Consider the following 24,006-nt stretch of genomic DNA (forward strand, 5'->3'; position numbering starts at 1 on the left):
CAGTATTTGGTATATTTTCTGTAGATAGTGTGCTAGTGCATGAATAGCAAACTTCCAATATGCACGGGACAGGTGAATTCAAATAGACGAGAAGCTATTGCAAAAACCTATTGAAATGACCCAGAAAATACTATGAGCCCTGTGTGCAAAAATGTATTTCAATTTGCCATTTACTTAAGGGCTCCACTTTCATAGACAATTAGAAGTCCGACGCGGGTGATACCTTGAGACAAGGTGCAGTGAGGATTATGAAGTAAAATCATTAATGGCTCTGGTATTTTGGTGAGTGAAGATTCCAGACATGAGGCCAGCCTGGAATAAGGAGGCCGGTGCGGAAAATTTCCTAAAGAATCATGCTAGATAAAGGCCTGATGATCACTTACGCGTCATGGCGTTTTAACGCCCATCTCATCGAGAATGACGTCGGAGTCCATGGATTTTCCGTTCGGCATTAGAGACTCAATTTTTATAAATATGCAAATGTTGTGGAGCGTGGTAGCATAGAGGAGAGAGTACTAACCTGCTGATCGAGAAGGCCCGGGTTCAAATCCCGGGTGAAGCCTTCGGACACCCCAATTCAAAATCCTCGAAACGCGAGGTGGTCCATGGAAGGTAACTGGATCCCTATCTTGAAAGTGTGAAGTTCACACGCCTGCGGCCTAGTCCGAAGTGAGCTCTATCCTCACCTAACCAAACCAACCTCCGCGTTGAATCACTGAGTGAGAGTGAGTTGATATTCAACTCGAGCATCTTCATTGGAACAAAACGAGTCAACACGTACAGGTATGGAACTTTTCATATTGAGGGAGTCCCGAGATAATGCATTCATATAATTCTACGGCAGAATACCAGATGAGATTTGCATTTCTTCATTTAAACGAGTCGAGGAGGTATTTTGCAAGGGAATTCTCACACATTAACTTCATTCGTGCTTTCCACAGAATTGAGGGTTCCAAGGAGCTACTTTCCGACTATGTTATATCCAATAGGGTGGTTTACGCAGGCACAAATTAGAAATTCTATAATTAGTAGTAGCGTTTCTCAATTGATTACCACGTGGAAATAGCAAAGTTATAATTCCTTCTATTCCTACTTAGCAATTCTATTTGAGGTTATGGAAGGTTTAAGACATGTTAAAGCGAAAAATTCGCATCCAGCCATTCTTTCATAAGTTCATGCGAAAAAATAAGGCTTAAGTTTCCGCCCACTTTCCATGAGTTGATGACGTCAGTGTTCCGTGAGTGTAAAAGTGTGAGAAACAAAGGAATTCGCGAATTCGATGCAAGGAGGAGAGAAGAGTTGGGCGGTGACCCGCTCGACTAATTTAATGCGCATGACTTCATCAAATTACCTTCAAAATGGTTAAGGTCGTTAATTTTTAACCCAGAATAATTCAACAAGTAGGCGAAGGATCAAAAAACAAAAACAAATGAGACCCATTTTGGTTTAAACTCCATTGGAATCGGCAATTCGGAGGACGAACCTCGAATGGACCTTTTGCGAATCAAGCCTGAATGTTATTTTTCTGCTATACTAGGATCCACGTTCATCAGAGTTCTTTTATTTAATATATCTTTATCTATTTAATATATCCTAATAAGGATAATTGATCGTTAGCCAATTTGGCCAAGAGAATTCGGGAATACTTTTTAACCTCACCAAATATCTTTGAGCTAATTCAATGTTTAATCATGAAAATGAAGCTGATCTCTTCATTTCTTTAGGGTTTTCTTCCGCGTCAGCTTATTTTTAGACAACAGTTTTGCAGACTATCCTGCCAGCGTCTTCAGGTGGAAGGTTTTTCAGAGTTAAGTATTTGATATATCCTAATAAGGATGATTGACTCAGTAGTCAATTTGGGGCAAACGATGCCGGTAAAATTTTTTTGCAACCATCATCAAATATTCCGTCCACTTTCCATGAGTTGATGACGTCAGTGCACCGTTTATTCAATTTCCAGGGAGAATCACTCATTATGTGAATGGGTCGCTTATAAAAGTTAGAGAAGGAAAGAAATTCGCGAAGTCTATGCAAGGAGTAGAGGAGAAGTTGAGGCGAAACAAAAATGAGGCCATAAACTCGGTAGAAGATGAAAGAAAAATTTCATCTTCATCACTCCCCTCGGAGGCACCAGATCTTACTTTGCTTAGTACCTCACCTAGTAGAGCCATCACGTGGCGTCGATATTCTATCTGCAGCAGTGGCGGCTCGTGAGTCAAATGCTCGGGAGGGCACACATTACCGGGGGGTCAAAGTTTTTTAATATTTCGTGTATTTTAGTGAGTTTTTATGGCTATCTAGGTGTTAAATTTTTTACTAAGGTAATGCGGTTTTGTAAAGCATCACGAGCGCGGAATGTGAAACTCAAGATAAAGGTGGGTGGTGAAAAACTTGAGCAGGTTGAGCAATTCAACTATTTAGGCAGTACGTTAGAGGAAAACGGATACAGTAGTAAGGACATTAGGAAGAGAATTGCATTAGCAAAGGAGGCGTTCATGAACAGGAAGGAGCTTCTGAGAGGATCGTTGTGTAAGAGTTTAAAGAAAAGGTTAGTGAAGAGTTTGATCTGGAGTGTAGCTCTCTACGGTGCGGAAACGTGGACACTGAGGATGGAAGACGAGAGAAGATTGGAGGCATTCGAGATGTGGGTATGAAGAAGAATGGAGAGGGTGACATGGACGGAGAGGAACGACGAAGTGCTGGATATGGTTGGCGCGGAGAGGCAGCTTTTAGATGAGATACGCAGGAGACAGAAGGTATGGATGGAATTAGTGCTTAGCGGGGAGGGGATGTTGAAAATGGTGCTAGAGGGTAGAATGTTAGGGTAACGAGGGAGGGGAAGGAAAAGAATAGGCTTTTTAGATAGATGGAAAGAGAGTAGGCCTTACAGTGAATTAAAGAAGGCAGTGCTGGAAGGAAAGGGGGGCTCCCAGATCACTTCTTGAATACTCCATGGAAACCTACCTAATCGGTAGAATACTATAAGTAATTTAAAATAATTTAATTTAAATATTTATAATAATAAAATTTAAACCAAAACAAGGTATTCTGCAACTTTGCAGCACCGAGTAGACGTCAGATTATAATGCCGCCAGCCGTAGCGGCGATGTCATCTCACTAGATACTTCGCTCTGCGCATGCTCGGACGGCGTCCCAAGAGGCACAAGCTTAGACGCGTCATAGCACCAGCAGCTCCCACTACTACCACTCTTCACATAACTGCGTGGCGATGGATTGGGACGTTCTGGCCAGCGCCCCGCGGCTACAAATGCGAACTTCTCGCGCTATTTTTGCGTGTTTTTCCTACATTTTCGATGTATGCGATTGAAAAAAAAACCACTTTGGTTAATTACATGTATAATTATAAAAGGGTGGTTTCCTATTATTTTTTAATTGCCTAAATCGAAAGATTATTACTCCTGGAGTACGTATTTCACGCTTTTAGATTTTTAAATGACGATATCTATTTTTTCGCGATTAAATGAAAAGTGAAAATTTTCAAGCGCGCGAAAACGCGATGGCTAAGTATGAATGCTGGGGAAACGCTGTGTGAAGTCATTCAGGTTACCGCTGTCGGCGTGTGAGGTGTCCTTAGGGCGAGGCTTTGAGCGCTGACACGATACAGGATGCTAGCAGGTAGCAGAGTACCCTGCTAGCAGGTAGCGCTTGGCTTAAATAAGGATTATTAATACCCTATCAAACGAAGAAAACTTTCCGACCTCAGGCAGTTTTAATAGGTGATCATTAAGACATGTTTCCCTGAGCTCTGTGCCTCATGCATGCATTGGTAATCTCAGACGATGTTAAACTCCTATCTACTCGCATAGAAACTAGGTCCCTGTGACGTCACGTGGAGTGGCATCTCATAGGCGCCAATCTGGACTTTTTCAAATGGGGTTAAAATTGACCATTGCCAATCGTCTAAACTGGGATTACTAAAACCAAATAATTTGTATATTATGAATACACTAATGTTGGGTAACGAATCGCAATCAATGCCTTTCGTTTTCTTTTGATAAAGGAAACTACCCTATTGAATAGGTATTTTTTATTTTTTTCCTTTTTCAAATTATTATTATTATATTGTACAAGTTACAAGTTAGCTATTTGCCAGGTGGTAACAGTTAATGCAAAATAAAAAAAAACTAAAATATTGTAAATGGAAATCACAAAAATGAAACTAGATAGTGAATATTTAAAATGCAATAATGTTAATTTTCCAATATAAATCCTTTAAAACCTCTTCTTGAATATCCTTACGTTGTTAGGGTAGGGCTTAAACAGTTCTGCAGGGAGTCTATTCCATTCGGTATTCGTCCTGTTGAGGTACGAGAATTTCTTTACGTTAGTCCTTTGTGGCCGGCATTACATCTTGTATTGGTGATCATTCCTACCAATATAGCTGGGGTATTCAATCTTCTTCCGTAGTTCCCCCCATGCCTTTTCCCTTTTAAGTGTGCCGAAGAGTGCGCAAAGCCTATTTTTTTTTCTTCTCCGTTCTAGTGTGTCCCATACCAGTACTTTCAGCATTTTACTGACACTTTCGGTCTTTTTGTGTTTCCCCATTACGTACCTTGCTGCCTTTCTTTGCACCTTCTCGATGGATTCTGTTTGTCCCTTTTCATACGGGTCCCACACTAGTGACGCGTACTCTAAAATCGGTTGGATTAGTGTCTTATACGCCTTCTCCTTTGTAGTTCGATCTTTTTCCTTTAGATTCCTCGTCACCCAATGTAACATTTTAAACGCCTTTTTTGTTAATTGTTCAACATTTGCCTCACACCCTAAATCTTTCATTAAGCACACCCCTAAGTATTTACATCGGTCGCTTTTTGGAATAGCCGTCCCTGAATATAAATCTTTGGAAGGGCGGCGTCCGAGAGTCCTCATGGGCAAGCCGCCACTGATCTGTAGAGGAGTTTGCGGCTCGGGAGACGGCTGACCCACAAAAATGAAACCCGTCGAGAGGCCGCCGCAAACTCCCTTCATCAACGGAATCTCTCTCTCTCTCTCTCTGCCAGGGCGATCCAGCGCACTCGAGGCAAGAAGGGTTCCGGGTTATGGATCTCTCTCTCGTTCTCTTTCAGCCTCTCACCACGCCGTACATTTCACTCTTTTCCACTCTCATCGCTCCTCGCATAGAGCACGTCGCCGCACAAGCGAGCCCCGCCCTGACTCGCGATCCGAATAATTTCGCCGCACGCAGACGGATGGATGCACAGGGGTAGCGACCGCTCCCTCTCAGCTATTTTCACTCGCCGCTTGATAGCTCAGTTTCCATAGACGAACCATCCTGACGAGGAAATGACCCGAATAAAATCGATTCCCTGCGCCCTTCGATTGCAGCATTCAAGGGTGAAGTGAAAAAAATTGCAAAGGAACAACAACAAGGGTGGATGGAGAAACTTGCTGGAACTGTGTAACAGTAAACATGATCGCAGATACACCAATATTGTAAGCACCACAAACTTTTAAAGCCTAAATCAGGTTTCGACGATATAAACCTTTGAGAATGACATCGTGTATAATATCGAAATTTGGGTCAGGCCATTAAAAATTTTGTGGAACATAAAATAATAGTCCATCTGTTATCATGTTTCCCATAGCACAGGAAGAGGATTTTCTTAGCTCCTGAGGAAGCAGTAAGCAAAGTAGATCAATTTAGTAGTTACGATACGGATTCAAGAAGCAAAATGATAACGAATCGTTCACGATAAATTGAAATAGATAAAACATCATCGCATATCACCAATCTAAAAAAATTTAAACGGGGTAAGATATGTGTTGAGCTAAAATTACTATTTTTAGGCTTATTTATCATAAGAATGTCTATTTCAGAACATGGTTAACTAAGAGAAATCATTTCTATTCTTAGCTTTGGTAATCAGTCGCGGCAGAGAATAGAAACAGCACTTACCGACGAAACTGCTCGCGAGAATTAGAATTTCTATTGAAGAATACAATAAAATAAGCAAAAAATTGGTTTATATGCCAGACACATACCGAAATTAAGAATTTATGCGAAGAACCAAATACAAGATTGTTTTATGTTAGAGATTATGAGAATATTTTGCAATTATTGGGTCTTAACTAATTAGACATGAAAATTCACCTCCAGAATTTTAGAGGATAAAAACGCCATCTGCGTCCTGTTTTGAAATCACGCACAACTAAAAAACTTAGATTTACAGCCTGGCCGCGAGGTTATAACTTCAATTGAAACATTCAAGGGTGGCTTAGTGAAAGAATCACAAATGATGATTCTCCTAGGTGCAGAGGAAGCAACATAGTGTACCGCTTTGTCAGAAATTAACGGTGCATTTGGTTCTGCGCAGGCATAAATATGACGACGCTACTTTTAGAGGGATAAAAATAATCTGGAAATCTCTGAATCGCTTCGTATGGAAAAGATATTCGCTGCAAAATAAAAATACTGAGGTAAGACTCCTAACGGAGAAAAAAAGGTCGTGGCCTAAAAGGACGTATCAAAAGAAGAATACCAGTTTTGTCCACACATTCTGTTACATCCCGACGTTAGGTCACCCAAATCAAGCTGCTTTGGACAACGTAACCTTGAATTACCTGATGCAATGCCCGTTAGATAGAAAACTGCCCGTCTCTCAAGATATTATCGCGATTTCATATTAAAGGGCTAAGTTTAATTTTAATACTACTATCTCAATGGTTATAGCATAGAATAAATCTGTCCTCCCGCACTATAAAAGCTTTGAGACGTCAGAGATATGAAAGCATATATTTTTCCACTTGATATTCTAAAATATATTCATTGCATCAAGGGGTTTTCACCAGATTCTCTCGATATATTCCGGAAAAAATATTTGCGGCTTTTACTGAGAAATAACAATACCAACCTTTTCATTCACAAAACAATGAAAGATTTTCAGAGGCTTCCAAAATTTAACCAAAGGATATGATAAAGTGCTAAAGGAGATGCTTCCATTCGAAGGTAATTTTGTAACTTACTAAAGGAAACATTATGAGGGAGTAGACAGAGCTTACCTGAACCCCTTTAGCACGAGGCGCAAGTTACAGGAGACATTTAACCAAAAGAGGTACACGGAGACATTAAAAAAAACTTCCGAAAGCGGAACTCCCATATGAGGGAGAATCGGAGCCAGACAATGCCGTTCACTTTGAGATAAAAATCAGCTTAAGCGATTACTCACCCCTTCACAAGTTTCCGGTTCTTCATTGTCCTACATTCAGAACGCGCATGCGTACAAGATAGAAACTCAATCGTGATACCAATTTTGAATGCAGCTTCAGCTCATGACCTTTGAAATTGACTTCAGGTACAACCGAATGGTTTATAAAAACGGCGAAATTTATTGAACAATGGCTAAAATATTCCGTTTGCTTGGGGCGTGGCAGCTGCAACGGCTATTATATCATCCAAAACATGAAACCTCTCGGGTAGAAAAGGGACATCATTATTTCCAAGGGTGGATTTTGATCCCTATACTATTATCGGTACTTGTGCACTAAGGCATGAAAATTCATAAAAAAAATATTCTAGTGACATAATTATCATCATTCATCAAGAGAGTCAAGCAAGATTAATAGATTTAGGTAACGATATTAAAATTATTTTCATCAATTAAAAACACAGCCAAACACAATCGCTATTTTGATTTCAATCGGAGTATTAATTGAGTTAAGTGTAAACTATGAAAGGCTTCTTGAGAAGGAAAAAAAACAACTAGGATGAGTGAAAAATGATTTTGGGTTAACAAATTTCGATAATTTATACGTGTGAATGCTGATACCAAGGTATGAAAAAGAATAATGGTAAATCTGGGAGTGGGGATTAGGGAAGGAGTACAAGGAATTCCATAAGCCGGTTTCACATAAAGCTCGTCACGTATTCCTAAAAAAACTTAGGAATCACTTTCTTCTCATTGAAACTCAGCGAAGTATGGGATCGATAATGAATTAGTTCTACGTTTCAAAATAAGGATGGCAAGGATTTAGTTGTACAGAGGAAGGGATAATTTTATGAAAATTTATTGATTATTATTTTTTCAACCCTATTCTCGTCAATAATTATGATTTCACAAATTAATTTTTACCTTATGAAAATATATAAAAATATTTTGTTCTTGCACTGCGATCTGATGCGATTAAAGATTCACAAATTAACGCGCAGTGTATCAGATCAATTTCAGCGTCTCTCACTTACCCAATAACTGTGAAATTAAAGGTAAGTAAGATCAATTTGTGCTTAATTATTCAACAAATTGTCCTACGCCACACTCTTTCCTTGGACTGATAGCCATTTCCAGGGCTCAAGCAAATGATAGATGGATTAAAATCACTCATCTACTGTATTTCCCTTTCCATGAGCTTTTGCATTAACAAATACATTCTTAATTTCATAGAATTAAACTCAGCCATTTTCTATTCCGTTGTACCTTATGGATTCAAAAAGTTTTGAACCAAGGGCTCTTCGGTAAGTGGCAACATTTTACAGTTATTTTGATGATGGGAGAAATATGGATAGCGACTCTTGGTTTAACCTCAACTATAGCTTGTAATCACCACTTATGATTGTAAATTCTACGAACCATTCCAGCCGTAGGTTGGGGCTCGGAACCAACAATGAGCTCCCCAGCCTTTATGTAATGTATAACCTCTCTCCAGAGAGCGAAAAGTCCGAAAGCCGGCCGAATATAAAATCACAATATTAATGCTAGCAAAAATATTGATTTACGAAGGGGAGTAAGGTGTTTCTCGAAACACCAATAAAGAAAATTCATTGACTCTTTTATAGAGCACCAGGATACAATATATTAAAGCGTATTCAAACGCCAACATGAGGTACAAATCAATTTCACGGCACTTTATTGACAAAGGTAATGGCAAGTTTCTCTGATTTAATTTGCTGCAATTTTACTAGGAAAAGGTAGAAAATGGAATATTACCTATTAATTGCTTGGCATTTAATGGACCATCTCCAACACAACAACATTACCGTCACATCAACTGAGATGCTTTGTTTTTAACTATATAGATAGGTAGAATTTATTTAATGTTCAGGAAAAAATCCATAAGAACAAAAATAATGATAAATTACATAAATAAATGACCATTTGCTAGCAAATTAAATATAAGATAGATGATTGCAATGATGATAAACTGAAATTTTTGTGATTTCTACGTATAATGTTATTCCATTTCATAACATAACCAAACATAGCAAATACAGAGGCTTAACGAGAGAAAAAATTGCTTATGTTAAAAAATAAATGCTGCGTTTTCGCAGGTATATAGGCTCTGGCCGAATTCGGTATTCCATAGGCAGGTATGCAACCTGCATTGCCATATATTGCCGTCTCGTAGGAATGTGCCGTTTATACTGTCAGTTGTATTTCTACGGCTTTTTATGCCTTGTATTTGACAGATATCGTCATGCTTGATAATTAAAATTCTCAGATATTATTATGTGTCCAGTGAGATGTATTATTATTTAACCTTAATCCAATATAAAATAGAGATGCATTACGGCCTGAAAGACTTGATTTCATGACATAACCAAACATAGCAAATGCATGAAATCAAAGTAAAAAAACTGCAAATGGAGGTGTGCACCAAGCTGGACACATGCAAACAAAAGTCATGTATTCTTAACAAAGCGAATTAAAAAATGCTACAGAAATTTTTTTTACAGAAAAAAATGATTTCAGATAAAAAAATTAGCAACCAAATTATGATATAGTCGTAGCGTAGGCCATGCGTAGGATTCTGTGCTGAATAGACTTGGCTCTATTGCTGTACTAAATGAAGATATCAAGGCGTGGGAGGGATATTTAAAGGAGGGGAGGCTCGCCGATGGCTCATCTGTCAGCATATTCTCTCCAATATTTCACATTTTCCTGGAATTTCCACGTCATGCGTCAGGCCTTCCTTCATTCTCAAATGCCCAGAATTGGAACTGCTACCATATTTCTTCTTCCAAAATACACCCGCACGCACAGAGAGCTCAAAACGGAGCGAAGTCATCGCCGCTGAGCCACAAGAGCAGAGAGACGCAAACTCACGCAATCACCAGCCTGGACTGCCTCAGCTTTCACCGCAGCGAGACAGAGAGCGAAAATGATGGCAGGATTGTGCCATTAGCATCAGAGCGGTGGTTAAACATACCCCAGAATCATTATCAGGACGGGAGTGTGTGAGGCGAAAGGAATATTTTCTATCCTTCAGTTTTTTTTAATGGGAAAAAGAAAAGTTGGCCCGAGGTGGAGCACAGGACCACATTCAGATTTGGATATTAATGCATCTCATTAGGTGAACAGAACCATATAATGACTATTTTTTTGCCTTAAAACGTAACAAGAATGCTCATTCACTCAAGTGCTTCAACCCGGAGTTTAGTTTGAATAGGTGAGGATAGAGCTCACCCCAGAATAAGCCACAGTCGCATGAAACTTACACAAAAGGAATAGAAGGGCTAGCTCCTTTCCTAAGGCTTACTCGCGCTCCGAATATACAACGTTTGGAGGTTTCCGATTCCTTTATTTTCTAAGGTTTTCAATGCTACGGAAGGTACCCGATTGTCCCCATCTAATCGTGTTCAAACTTCATATTGTGTTAGAAAATGAAATTTTAAGACATAAGTATTTTTACTCAGGCGTCCAAAGTTGCGTTTTTGAGATATTATCGATAGGATATCGATACTTGTAAACCCCTCACATTTTTCCAAACCGCAATAATACAATAACGATACTTAATGGCATTTCGTAATTTCTAAATACAAGGTACCACGAGCTACGAGGATTTAACGATTACAGGCTTCCAATTCCTTTATTTTTTGAGGTTTTCAATGCTACTGAAGGTACCCAACTGTCCCCATCTAATCCTGTTCAAACTTCGTGCTGTGATAGAAAATGGAATTTTAAGAGATATAAGTTATTGCTCAAGCGTCCAATGTTTCTTTGTTCTTGAGATATAATCGAATGGAAGTACCTAATTTTAAACCCCTATATTTTATGTTAACCTCAATACATGAATAACAATACTTAAAAGAAATATAACCCCATTGACATGAACGGAGATTCTTCTGCTTCGCAGCTAGACTCGAGGAAGAGCGCGAAATGAGCTACGTTACCAATATAATGCGGGATTGCTGCATTTCGGGTTGCCTACACGCAGGCTTTTTTTTACTTTAACTTTCCGTTGAGAAATAACAATCACACAATGGATTTTGCAATGATGCGAGGCTTCGATTCCTCATGTTAGGTTCGGTAACGCAGCAAATCAACATTCTACTAGGATAAATCCACGCGATGCAAGCACGGATCGTCATATATTTGAAACCAGAGCACAGAGTTCGAACAGAGGGTATGAATAGGACATGCCTGCAAAAGCCAGGTGCATATGCACCAGCTTAAACAGCCTAAATTCGGCTGAAACTTTATTCTCGCATATGCTGCTCAGGATTACATAGGTTCGTAATACAAACAAGCCTTGAGGTTTCTCCCTGGGACGTGCCATACCTTCAGATTTTGTTTTAGTCCCAGTGTTAACTGCCTACCGTAACAAAAGGTAGAATCTGTTGAGATGGCTCTGCTTGGTGGCGCCGCGAAGCGACATTTCTTTGAGTTACTCGCGATCGCTACGAGACTCATCTCATATGTTCGCTCACAAGAATGAAAAATCCAGTGAATTCTATATCGATAAAATCAGATGATCCTGGTCATGTGGGAATTCGGAATTACTGTTCATAACCTGAGAATTTAAGAACCTAACCTGAGAACTTAAGAACCTGATTTCATAAAGACGGATATGTAAGTGTAAGGCTATTGCACAATGATTTAACTCAGTAACGTCAACTCCACAACCAATACTAGTGAAGTTGTCGAGTTCTTTTGTAGAAAAAACTAAGAATGGATTTTGATTCCGGAAAAAAGTTATACTTAATATATTTTAATATTACATGCGAGAAAAACAATGTTTGATACTGTAACGAATATATGCTAGCAAAAATGATTTTCTAAGCGAACCGAGGGGAACCGAAAGAAAATCTCTGATTCATGAGTAAAATTTTTACCCAGTGACAACGAGCTAAATCAGTTCACTGCAGTGGATATAAGGCAGAACCTGTGAATACAGCTTTGAGTATTCCATGAAAACCACGTATGTATCATATCATCATAGAATTAATGGCTAGGCAGACTGAAAAAGAATTCATAGCTGATGGCACCACTAATTATTATTCTAATTACTGCAGCTATCAGATGACTTTTTCTCACTCAGAAAAAAAATGCGCAACGGCAAATAAACCTCGTAACGACAACTGTCATTAAAACATTCATTAGTCATTATATAGTTTAGAACGCAAATCTCTCAATAAGACGTAAGCTGTGATAGAAACTAGGCTATACGAGGAAAATATTTGCATTACAGCACACTGGAGAGCTAGCGAACAGGACTAAATTCTAAATAACATAATATGTAGTACTACATGAAATGCATCTTCCGTTACAAATATCTTAGCCATTCTGGGCATTAAAAGCCTTATAATCTATGTCGTTGAAATTTTTAGCAATAGTTCTTTCACGAAACTGATTCTTATATGAAACAGGATGAACAAATTTAAAGAAGTGTAATTTAAAAGAGAATTCCTCTTATAAAAAGAAATAAATAAACTATAAGGTTTTATTCTCTAATTCTATTATCCAATTTATTGAAGGTTATTTAAAGAATTTATTATTTTATGATTCTTTCACGAAATGATTTTTATCTGAAACAGGACAAACAACCCAAAAATATTGTATTTTAAAAGAGGATTTCTGTAGAAGAAATAAACATATATTTGTGTAGTTTTATTGAGAGCTAATTAAACACAATGAATTCACCACAACTTTCTTTGATTAGGACGATTCCTGTAACAGTAGTAATATAGGAAATCAAACATTAATTTGGGTTTAATATATTAGCCTTAATTGCCTAAGTAGCATTGACTTTACATAAAAACTTGTAAATCAGAGAATTAGCCACAATGAGAGCAGAAAAACAGCAAAAATAGTTACTCTAAAGTAACCCAGGGCAGAATATATTATTTAGCCACAATAACAAATCGAAAATAAATAAAAGGGAGCATTCTGTTGGATGATGAGCCAAATATCTTAAAATTAAACTTTATTTCAATGAAATAACGGGCCCGATGACATAATAGAAGCAGAAAAGATTCTAAGGCATGAAAATTCTCGACGCAAGGGTCGCTGCGTACGTGACTGTCAACACGTGAATAGAGCTTTTGGTGAGAATCAATATTTAGAGCAAACTTCTCTATCTCCGCATACCCTTCTAAGGAAGTAGAAATATTGAAGCGATACCATCTGAAGTGTCAACATGACAGCGAAAAGAAACTATCCTTATCTTGCCATAAAAATTTGAAATTTGGACTACTTCATCTTCTTGACTCTCCTCCAAAAATTTATTTCATCTCCGAGAAAATATGCATCGTCACCGTTGTATACGAGATATAAAAAAACACTTCTGAAGTACTTTAAGGTACAATATTTAAGTCAAGGAGAAGATGCATGATTAAACTTATTCATTACCTTCCGGTGATCAAAACATACAAGTACACAATTACAGGCCTAGGGTTAGGGTACTGCGACTCTCAACTAACCGAACCGAAATATAAAATAATCATTCTCTTTCACCCCGCTTTGTGTTATGAAATAAAAGCAAAACTATTTGGGATATGTATTCACAGTTAGTAATAATTAAACGTTTCATTTATTCACTTTGATCAACACTGCATTCGAACTTCCCCCTGGTTAAAGAAAGATTTCATTATTATTTTAAAATAAAATATTCCTAATCCAAAACACTTGTATAAAAATATATAATAAAAAATATTCTGCTGCAATTTTGTCCATGATACTGCCACATTTCATATTTCTTTGACCACCCCATCACACTAGGGTTAGTTACCGCGCTCCTCATTAATTTCCGCATCAAATCGATGAATGAGTAATTTCAGCCCATCGCTACCTATAGTTGATAAACCGCAAATTTAAAATTCTTCGATGACACGTTGAAAAAAATGCAGTATTACATTTTCCTTCAAACAAATGCCTTTTAATCAGAAATTTGTTATGGCTTACTCTCCATAATGATATACATTTAATGTTTTATTTCCTCCACCTCCAAAATGCATTGATGGCGTCACCATTTTATTTTTCAGAATCGTCCAAGAGTTATATTACCAACTAAAATAGTGAAATTAAAAATTATAATATTGCGGTCGAATAAACATTTTTTAAATACTTAAACTACTTTTCAACGAAATTTATCATTTTAGATTACGACTATGTGTGTATATTTAAAACTGGAAAGAATTGTCCGAAAAGACTTGGTACTGGGAATACTATTCTGCAAGATCCCCGGAGAGAATTAGCTAATGAAAAGGCGTAATACTCATTCATAGATGTGAGAACTCTTAGGGTGATACATTTGTATAGAACATCGTTATTAGCTCTGAGACATAATGAAATGACACTACCAATGAACACAAGGAAGGCAGAAGGAAACAGATATTCACACCATTGTTCAATTAGTTTAATATGAAATTATTAACCTTTACCTCCTTCTGTTAATATATAAACCGCTAGGAAACGCTAAAAAGTGGATTAAAAGGAAAACGTAGTGGAAAACTTCAAGAAAATCGAACAATTGTGTTCAGATGTATTTGTTTCCATAAAGTCTTCAAGGAATCTTCGGATTTTTTTTACATGCGGACTGTTATTTCTGCTAAGTAAATGAACAAAACGTTTCATCATAAAAAATTACAAAGATATATATTGGAGAGGAGAGAACTCCTATCCAGAACTTTAACAACTAGGTTTCTAGGAATCAGGAAAGAACAAGATAATTCCAATATATCATGTCTCATGTTGCACTTCTTTAGAGGGAGAGGAGAAAAAATAGCCGGTATTCGAATTTTAATGGCAAGAAACGAAGGAGTTTTTTCTCCCGCGCATGAGAGGGGAATAAATTTCCATAGCCCTCCCGCTATTGACCATTCCGGGAGGCATTCAGAGCAGATGGAAACATAAACAAAGAGCAGTTATCGATTCCAATGACCTCTTTTTACGCTCGGTCAAGACAGAGACTATGAGATGGAGATAAGTCCGTCGTCCCCGCAGCGAGCAGCTTCCTTCCGCCCCGAAGGATGCAACGAGCGCGGAGGAAATGAATCACTGGGCTTCTGTTTGAACTAGAAAGACACTCCGAAGCGAGATCAAAACTTCGTCTGCAGAAAAATATTGTCCAGCAAAAGTTGCGACAGCATAGTGCTCGGACTCAATATTTAAACGCGCGTCTTCTCATCAAAATCTGCTCGCTGAGAAACTTGAAAATATTCACGATAATAACTCATGCTTTTCCATTCTTTTGATAGATCGTAAAAAAAATTACTGCGCCCCTTTTCGTTTTCTCTTATTTTTTCTAAGAGATATTCTTACTTTATATTGCCTCTTAAATTAATTCTTTCAAATCGTCGCGCGAAACATAAAAACGACGACGAATAGCGGAAAACAAACATTGCACTGAATTCAATTCAATCTTTTGCCAGAATATGTGTAAAAATGGAAGAAAATGGTAGTGCGACTTATTCACAATAATCGTGGAAAAGTAAAAGTAACTGTCGTTAATATACGATTATTTCACGAGGTGACGCCGAGTTTGGTCAAACACATTATCATTTTAATTTAAAATGACTAGCAGCACAAATTATTCTAGCCTTGCTTTCTTAACAACAGCATTTAGTTTAATTAATGATGTTTTAACTCAAATTTGAGAGACGAAATCACGAAAGAAGACCAAACACAAGGGCAGGTAAATCACTTAAAATATTTGATACGAATCTTGCTGTAGTATAATAAAAAGAAAATGATATATATTCATATGGGAATAAAGCTAGAAAAATTAATGATGTATATAAGAAGAATTAATTAAAGCTGAAACTTCAGTTGTTTCATGATGCCGGTACGCGCCGGAACGCCGTTCCGGAACCGGTTAACAAAGGGTATAATGGTCCCATAACACTTTTATCAATTTTGATCCCTCAAAACTTCTAATACATACATACTTCACTTCTAAAAAGCTTAAGGGAAGTGCGTCCCGGCACTGCTAATTTAACCATAACGCTACTGTTAAAATTATGACAGAACTACCGATGAGAGAGAACTACTACTGGATGATAGATGATGCTCAAGCTCACCAGAAAATATGCCATTAGCGCTTAAAGATTAGAAATTTATTATAAAGAGGGCAATTATGTTCTTAACCTAGTGCCACCGACCAATTGTGATGCAGATTAAAAAAAACTGATGAGCTGTCTTGTATCATATTCTAACATTTCCATCTAAACAGCTCCGTGGTTCCAGTACTTAATCACGACTACTTGCGGTCTATCCGATAACGAATAAAAGCGACAGCAGAAATGAATGTAGATGAAATTCAAATTCTAGAGAAAGAGACAGGCTTGACTTTAAGCTTTTCTATACACAAAAACAGTAAAGACAGTGAAACAGCTAATAAAATAGAACTGTATTTTAAGACTTTTCTTTGTGCTTAGAATTGGATTTCCGCTTAATACTATGTACTTCATTGACGAAAAAAGCGCAAGGTGCGCCAGAAAAGAAGCTCATTTCATTCCATCTTTATATTGATAAGTAAACTTATTATGATGGCGGTAAACACACACAGAGACGCAAATTCGGGTGCATGGGCATGAGTCAATAAGCCTAGAGAATTTTTTATAGTCGTGAACATTTTCAACAGAAATAGTCAGTAGAATAGCTCAGGCGAAGAGAGTTTTCTACAAAAAGAAGAATCTTCTTACAGCTGAGAACACAAGCATAGAAGTAAGGAATCAATTCATCAGATGCTACATTTGGAGCATGTTTCTCTATGGAAGCGAGGCTTGGACGTCGACAGCAGCAGAGAAGTCAACAGTGGAAGCATTTTAGAAATGTGGTACTACCGAAGAATGATGAATAAAATGGATCGACCGCGCAATTAACGAGGAAGTGCTAAGAATAGTGGGAGAAAAGAGAAATCTTCTAAAAACCTTAAGCAGAAGATGGGACAACTTAGTTGACCACATTTTGAAACATGATGGCCTGATGAAAACAGTCGTAAAAGGACAGGTGTAAGGGAAGAAGGGCAAGGGATGGCCCCGAATGAGTTACATAGGATAGGTCATAAAGGATGTAAAAGAGAAGAAATACGTCGCTATAAAAAGGCTAGCAGTAGGCTAGAGGAATGGAGAGCTGCGTCAAACCAATCTCAGGATTGATGATGATGAACATTTTCCAGTGAGAAGAAACTTCCGGCAAGTTCGGAATCACTCTTGGTTCAGCTGGCACTAACGAAGTAATTACTTTTTATTCTGAGGAATTCATTCAGCATAGGAAAGCAAGTGACTATATGCATAACCACACTCAGGGGGCCATGTTATGGTGGCATACTTGACCGTCAGAATCGGGAGATCCGGGATTGAATTCCAAATGAGCCAAATTATTTTATCATGGCGAATTTCACCCTTGGTGTAAACAACTAAGGATTTAATTTTTATCCCCTTAAATCCTGTGTGGATCACAGATGAACTATCTTGAAATTTATCATAGGCTATATTCCAGGTTGTTCGCGTAAAAATATAGGTTTACTTCGGTACGCATAAAATTTAATATAGCAGGACCAACTACAAGCCTATTTGTTTTTATCTCAGGACATCTATAATTCTTTCTATGACGAAACCATCGCCTAAAAACATCAATGAGAGATGGAACTGCGACCTATAGAAAGAGTAAATGGGAATTCCTACGAACCAATTCAGAACAAATCGAAATGAAACCATAGAAAAAGGCTTTCCGAGAGATTCACTCCTTTTCTGGGTCGAGAGTCGAAGGCTTATCATTACGGCGGAATTCTGAGAGAATAGTAGGATAGTGGACCCTCCCGAGGCGTGGAAGAAACGGGAAAAACGATGATCGCTTCCTCTGGCGAGCATATTCTTACGCACGGATCGTTTATCACCGTTTTTTTTGTTGGAAGGAGAACGAAAGGGAAAGGCGGGTGATAAAACTCACACATGGGACCATGTGCGACTGAGGCCAGATTTTTTGAACGCAAAAGATTCTTTAATTTCCAGTCCACCTGCTGATTGGAGAGTCCTAAAATACGATTGGCAATCAAGACCGATTCTCCGCGGTCATTTTTTCCTACGACCACATAAGGATTCATGTCAAAAATAGAATGATTAGTGGCCTTCAGCGCGTTTCCCATACACACCGGATATTTTTTTCAATCATTGTATAGTATGGTATTTGGAGGAAGCAAGCAACTGTTTAGGTCGCCTTACGCGGCTAGCGTTAGCGCTAGTGAGGGATGCTGCGACATTGTCGACTTGAGAACCAGGCATGAGACAGCGGACTTGTTAACGATATAATGGTTAAATAGTTCTTGGAGTATAGGTCCAATGTATATGATGCAAAAAAGTTGTAGCCAACGTCTCAGTTTATTTTAAACTATCATCAGGGCTATGAATGAAAACATGAGAACAATATAAAATATAGTGATATACAATATTTTTACATTAATGAATGTTACGATAGTTTTTTTTACAATAATATGATTAAAAAAAATATATAAATAAGAACAGAATACACAAAAAAATCTAGCATACCTTAGCTTTACACATATTTATTGATATTACGTTACTAAGCTATTACCAAACCTAGTTACCATTAATAACGATAACGATAACGTTATTACCAAATTATTATTTGGATTATTATTATTAACGATACAGCGCGAGCGGTCCACCTTGCCAGGTACTCAAGTCGACAAGAATATTAGAAACCAAGGGGGGTTCTACGAAGGATACAGCACACCGGAGCCGGGACCCAGTAATAGTACAACTGATACGCCCGCGCACCTGGGGGGGGGGGGATTGAAATGGGAAGAAAAAAGGATGGAGGCGCCGCCGCAATAGGAGCCCGTCGACGCCTCCAGGGTAGGGATACGGATGGAAGGGTAGGATAGGGAAAAACCCTCGCCGAGAGCGACCAGGGCCCACTACTAGCGAAACCATAATTTAATGTGCCAACGATTTCGGAAGATTTTACTATAATAAGTAAAATCCAAAGATCAAATCGTTGGATCATCGTCGTTTATCGCTTCTCGGCCTCATGGCTATGATCAACGTGTAAGTAGACAATGTCGCAGCATCCCTCACTAGCGCCAATGCTAGCAGCGTCAAGCACCTCCTTGGAAAGCCGACATTAAGGATTAACTATGACAGCCAAATAGGTCCATTTGGGGAGCGGTTCTACCCCACCAGCTGTGAGGCCGTAATAAATGTATCCTCCGAAAATTATCCTTTATTAATCCTGAGACAATTATGACTTTTTAGGACATTGTCTCCATGAGGAAAGGGTGGGGAAGGGAGTGTGGAGAGAAACCCGGTGTCGACATAAGCCTACTCCTAATGAAAGAGGCCAAGGCTCGACGTCCCCTCCGATGGATGGAGTGCCCTCCACAAGGCGCTCAAGCAGGGATTAGGCAACCGCTAAAAAATCTTAGCCACCGCCAGGATTTGAACCTGGATCGAATGGGCGGAAAGTCAGTGCTCTAGTCACCACACCAACCCTATTCTTCGTTTTTTTTTCAATTACAGATGTATCGTAACGTATATTTGGAATAAAGTCGGAGCAGACAGCTTTTTTCCATGCTTTTAATTTCGAATAGTACCGCGCATATAGTAAAAGAGTATAGCTATCATAGAAATAATATTATTATTGGTAAATAAATAATTTAAAACATTCGCCGCTGTGAAGTTGTTACCTCCCGATGATATGGTTTCCCTTACGTCAGTCACGAATGAATGAGCTAATTAAATAAAATAGTTAAATCAAAAATATATCTTCATTTTCTAGAGCAAAGGTAAAACAATGACGTCGGAAAAGTGATTGTTATTTGGAAATGATACATCCCAACTGATGCCAGGAGTGCTCTGAAGTACAATTGTCATTGATTATATTTTTATTCAAAGATAGAATCTGCTAAGGTTGGGCCTATGCAATGCAGCTAGCGAGCGATACAACTCGGCTACAAATTCTCAGATGGAAGCAAATGATGGAAAAGAATGGAGAGGCAATGAGGGTTATGTCATCCCTAAGTCGTCCACCTGACTATTAGGAGCGGTCGAAGGAAAACCGCAAAATGACTAATCCTATTTTTTCTACTCGATTCGCTCCGTGAGCGGCGTAAGCTTTGTACCTCAGGTGGCGGTGAAGGATCTTAAGCAACTCGCTCCAAGCGGCCAGGCTAAACATAATACACATAATGCAATGAGACGCCTGAGATGGAAAATTACGGTGACGTGAATGCCTTGCCCGAGTCTCTACGATAGTCCAATCGCGAAAATATTACATCACAGAAGACTCCCTCTGTCTCCCTATACGTGAGGTTTTGAGGTAATAACTCATGCCGTCGAATATAATGCGTAGCGATGAAAGGAGTAATGTTTCCACATAAACAAATCACAAAAATCTGGTGCTTTATGCGCTCAAAGATTCGGTACCAACAGCTATAAGACCATGATTTATGGAATAATCATTGCATAATTTCTCAACTCATCATTTATATTGTTCCATTGATATATGTTCCACTGCACTTTTCTTGGAGCGTTTAATGAGCATGAACGTGTTTATACCACCCGCCATTGGATGCATTTAAATTGTTTTTAAATACAAAAGCCGTATGAAGAGCAATGCATGGTTGTCAAAACTCATCCCTTTGATGTTTCACAGGTATTACGAACAATATGATGCAAGTTACGCTGAGACCTGTTTTCAGTGACAGTTTTCATTTCAATATATCAGTTTCTCGACTACTATTCCCGAGTCCTTTCATCGAACCAGAACAACATTAATTCGCGGAGGCAAGAGTGGGGGCTGGAAAAAAATCTCAGAAAATTCACGGAAGTACATTTCTTGCGTAGCACATTTAACTGTTGACATGCATGCGTTTAGGATGGAGTTAGCATAAAGGGTTTCTTGATTGAAGCTGTCGCGGCTCATGATGATTAAAAATAACTCACATTCGGGTGTATGCCGCGTGTCGTAGGGGAGTTTGCCCCGACGTTTCGTGACCGACTGCTGGTCACTTTCTCAAGCGAATAATCCCAACATCATTCCCTTGAAAAAGTGACCAGCAGTCGGTCGCGAAACGTCGGGGCAATCTCCACTACGACACGCGGCATACACCCGAATGTGAGTTATTTTTTATTAGCATAAAGGGGTCTAATGAAGTTAAATAAATGGAAGTTAAGAAAACTTCAAACTTGCAGAGGAGAATACTTATAAGAAATAATTGTGGCATAGCCATTAAGAAGCTAGGGCTCATCATGCATATAGTGGGAGGGTCCTCGGGTGGAAAAGGATAAAAGTGCTAGTTCGCACTCTTAAGGCCGCATCTCGAATACGCGGCTAACATATGCCATTCAGGGTAAAATGATTCAATCCGCAAGTTTGGGAACAACTAGATACTAGGCGACTATGCGCTTCTTCGGCCTAGATTGCTTGATCAATAAGGGACAGGTATACGTAAGGATGGTATGGAAAATAACGCCTTGGAACCGCAAACTATATTGGAATCCGAAAAAATTCACTAACTTATTTCATGGGTGCGAAAAAAAGGATAAAATTTGAGAGATTGCCGATCAGGTAGTTTTAAGCATAAATTTCCCGTTATCCCGTATAATTATTACTTAATTACTATTTTCCCTATGATTTTTATTTAATTTACGGTATTTTTATTGAATGTTTCTGAAAATTATTTGAAATCGAGAATTTGGTTGCTGTGAAGAGGCTGCTGATAAAAAGAGTGTTGATCGTTAGATTTGGGTAATGGAAGAGAGAGACCGACGAGACGTATTCAAGTTCACGATTGGTTTTTAGCCGCAATAAATTGTGAATATTATAATAATAGATGTGTGAGAGAACCTATAGCTACACCCTCATGGAATTTAACGCGTGCTAGGGCGGCATTTATTGCGCACCTTGTATTTTTAGTCTGTAATACATATTCTTTAACAGGTTAGAGGCTGGCTGCCCCAAGACCTCCCGCAAAACGCCTATTTAGGAATTTCGCAGGGTGGTTTGCAGATGTTTATGTCTTCGCCGGTCGCACTCATCATCGACGAAGGTCCAACCACGCGGTTGCATCAGACGAGGTGAAGCTATCCATCTAAAGCCGGAGTCCACGAGAGACGCTGATAACTGGGTACAAAGGGACGCATTGGCACAGGAAGAGATGGAGAGCGTAGCGGGAAGAAAAAGAAGGGTTGGCGGGCGGCGGCGAGGGGATTGCCCGTATCTCCGTGCAGCCGCTAACGGTAGTGTGCACTCGCTAATCTCCTCTCGACTCTGCGTTGGCGACGGAGGGGAAAGTTTTGAAAGTGTTCTTCCGCGCGTGGCAGTCGGGGAGAGAGATGCAGATCGACCTTGACCGGATTGCGGGCCTTCACTCACCATCGACCTCCGTGCCCGCTGATGCAAGGAGAGAGACCCTCTATGGGCGGGGAAGCCGCACCGTGAAGGGGCGCTGGTGAGAAAGGGAGCCTTGGGCGAAAGTGTAACGAAAAAAAAACCACGCCACGCAAATCCAAAATGAAAATTTCCAATTATAGATCCGAGAACGGAGAGGTTATAAAAATTTATTCTTTCCGAGAACGATCAAATATCACGACAAGATTCACCGCGATATATGAAAAATGGTCTTATGCTGGGCAGTTGAGTCAATAAGTTATTTTTTAACTTAATGTTAACGTAAAACATGCACAATAACACTAAATCGTCGATGTGCATGTACCTTTTATTGCAAATCTGATGTATCGATACTGAGCCTGTGGGCTCAAGTATTGTTGTAGGTAGCGGAATTAAAGGCGCTAGGTGAGGGCTCTGCCCTGCCACGTAATTACACGCGCAATAGCGGTAGCACCTACATGCGACTTAATATATTTTTAGAGATGTACTCAACTTCTGCCATCAAAACAAGAGGTGACTCGCGGAGTATCAATTAAATGTAACGAGCTAACCTCGAGGGCATTAAGAGAAACCATTACTCCCTCTCAACCGGTCTTTTATTTTCTTTATTCGCTAAGAACTACACGTTTAAATCTTTATGTAATGCGCTTCGCTACTGACTGAAGAGTTCAACCCCAGGTGATGCATTTGGATGGCCCGAGCTCATATATGTGCGAGGTGGTCTAAGGAAAGGAACTGCCCCCTCCAATCCTGACCTTGCGTATTTCACACGCCTCTGGCTTAGACTGGGGTGAGCTCTGCCGTAATAAAAAACTAAAAAAATCCCCCAGAAACCTCGAGTTGCATCACTTGAAGTTAAGTTGTATCATTTTATGAGTCCAGATTAAAATAATATTCCGATGCTTTGTCATTATTTTCAATATTTTTTGGGTTTTTTGTTAAAAATATCCTTCAATTTAAGTCATTAGTTAAATGAAAATATACTATGCAATCTTAAAGTAAGTTATCTGTGCCTTGTAATATACAGGGTGTCCCATTTATCTTCACCACCCGAAATAACTTTTTGTCCAGATGCAAATTCAAAAATGTGTCAAGCAAATGTTCATTAGCCGTCAGGGGGACATTAATCAGCATGATTGCCTTTCTTGTAGCTTTGTTATTTACAAAGATATGAACAGCGGTATGTCTTTTTTAAATGGCACCCTAGACGTGGACGCGATTGTGGCCCCGGGCTCAAAGTGACTTTTGTGTTACGTTTTGACTTGCTTGTCATTTGTTTACTGCTAACTCCAGTAAGTGGACGAGTTTCTTATGCTTTCATAACGTTCTGTTTATGTTAATCGTCCACTGTGCTACATTTTTGAATATGTCTCTATGAGAGGAAATGAAATGCCGAATAAAAAATGTAGGGTGCCATTTA

The sequence above is a fragment of the Ischnura elegans genome, chromosome 3 (genome assembly GCF_921293095.1).
Source record: "Ischnura elegans chromosome 3, ioIscEleg1.1, whole genome shotgun sequence".
In the NCBI taxonomy this organism is placed as follows: Eukaryota; Metazoa; Arthropoda; class Insecta; order Odonata; family Coenagrionidae; genus Ischnura; species Ischnura elegans.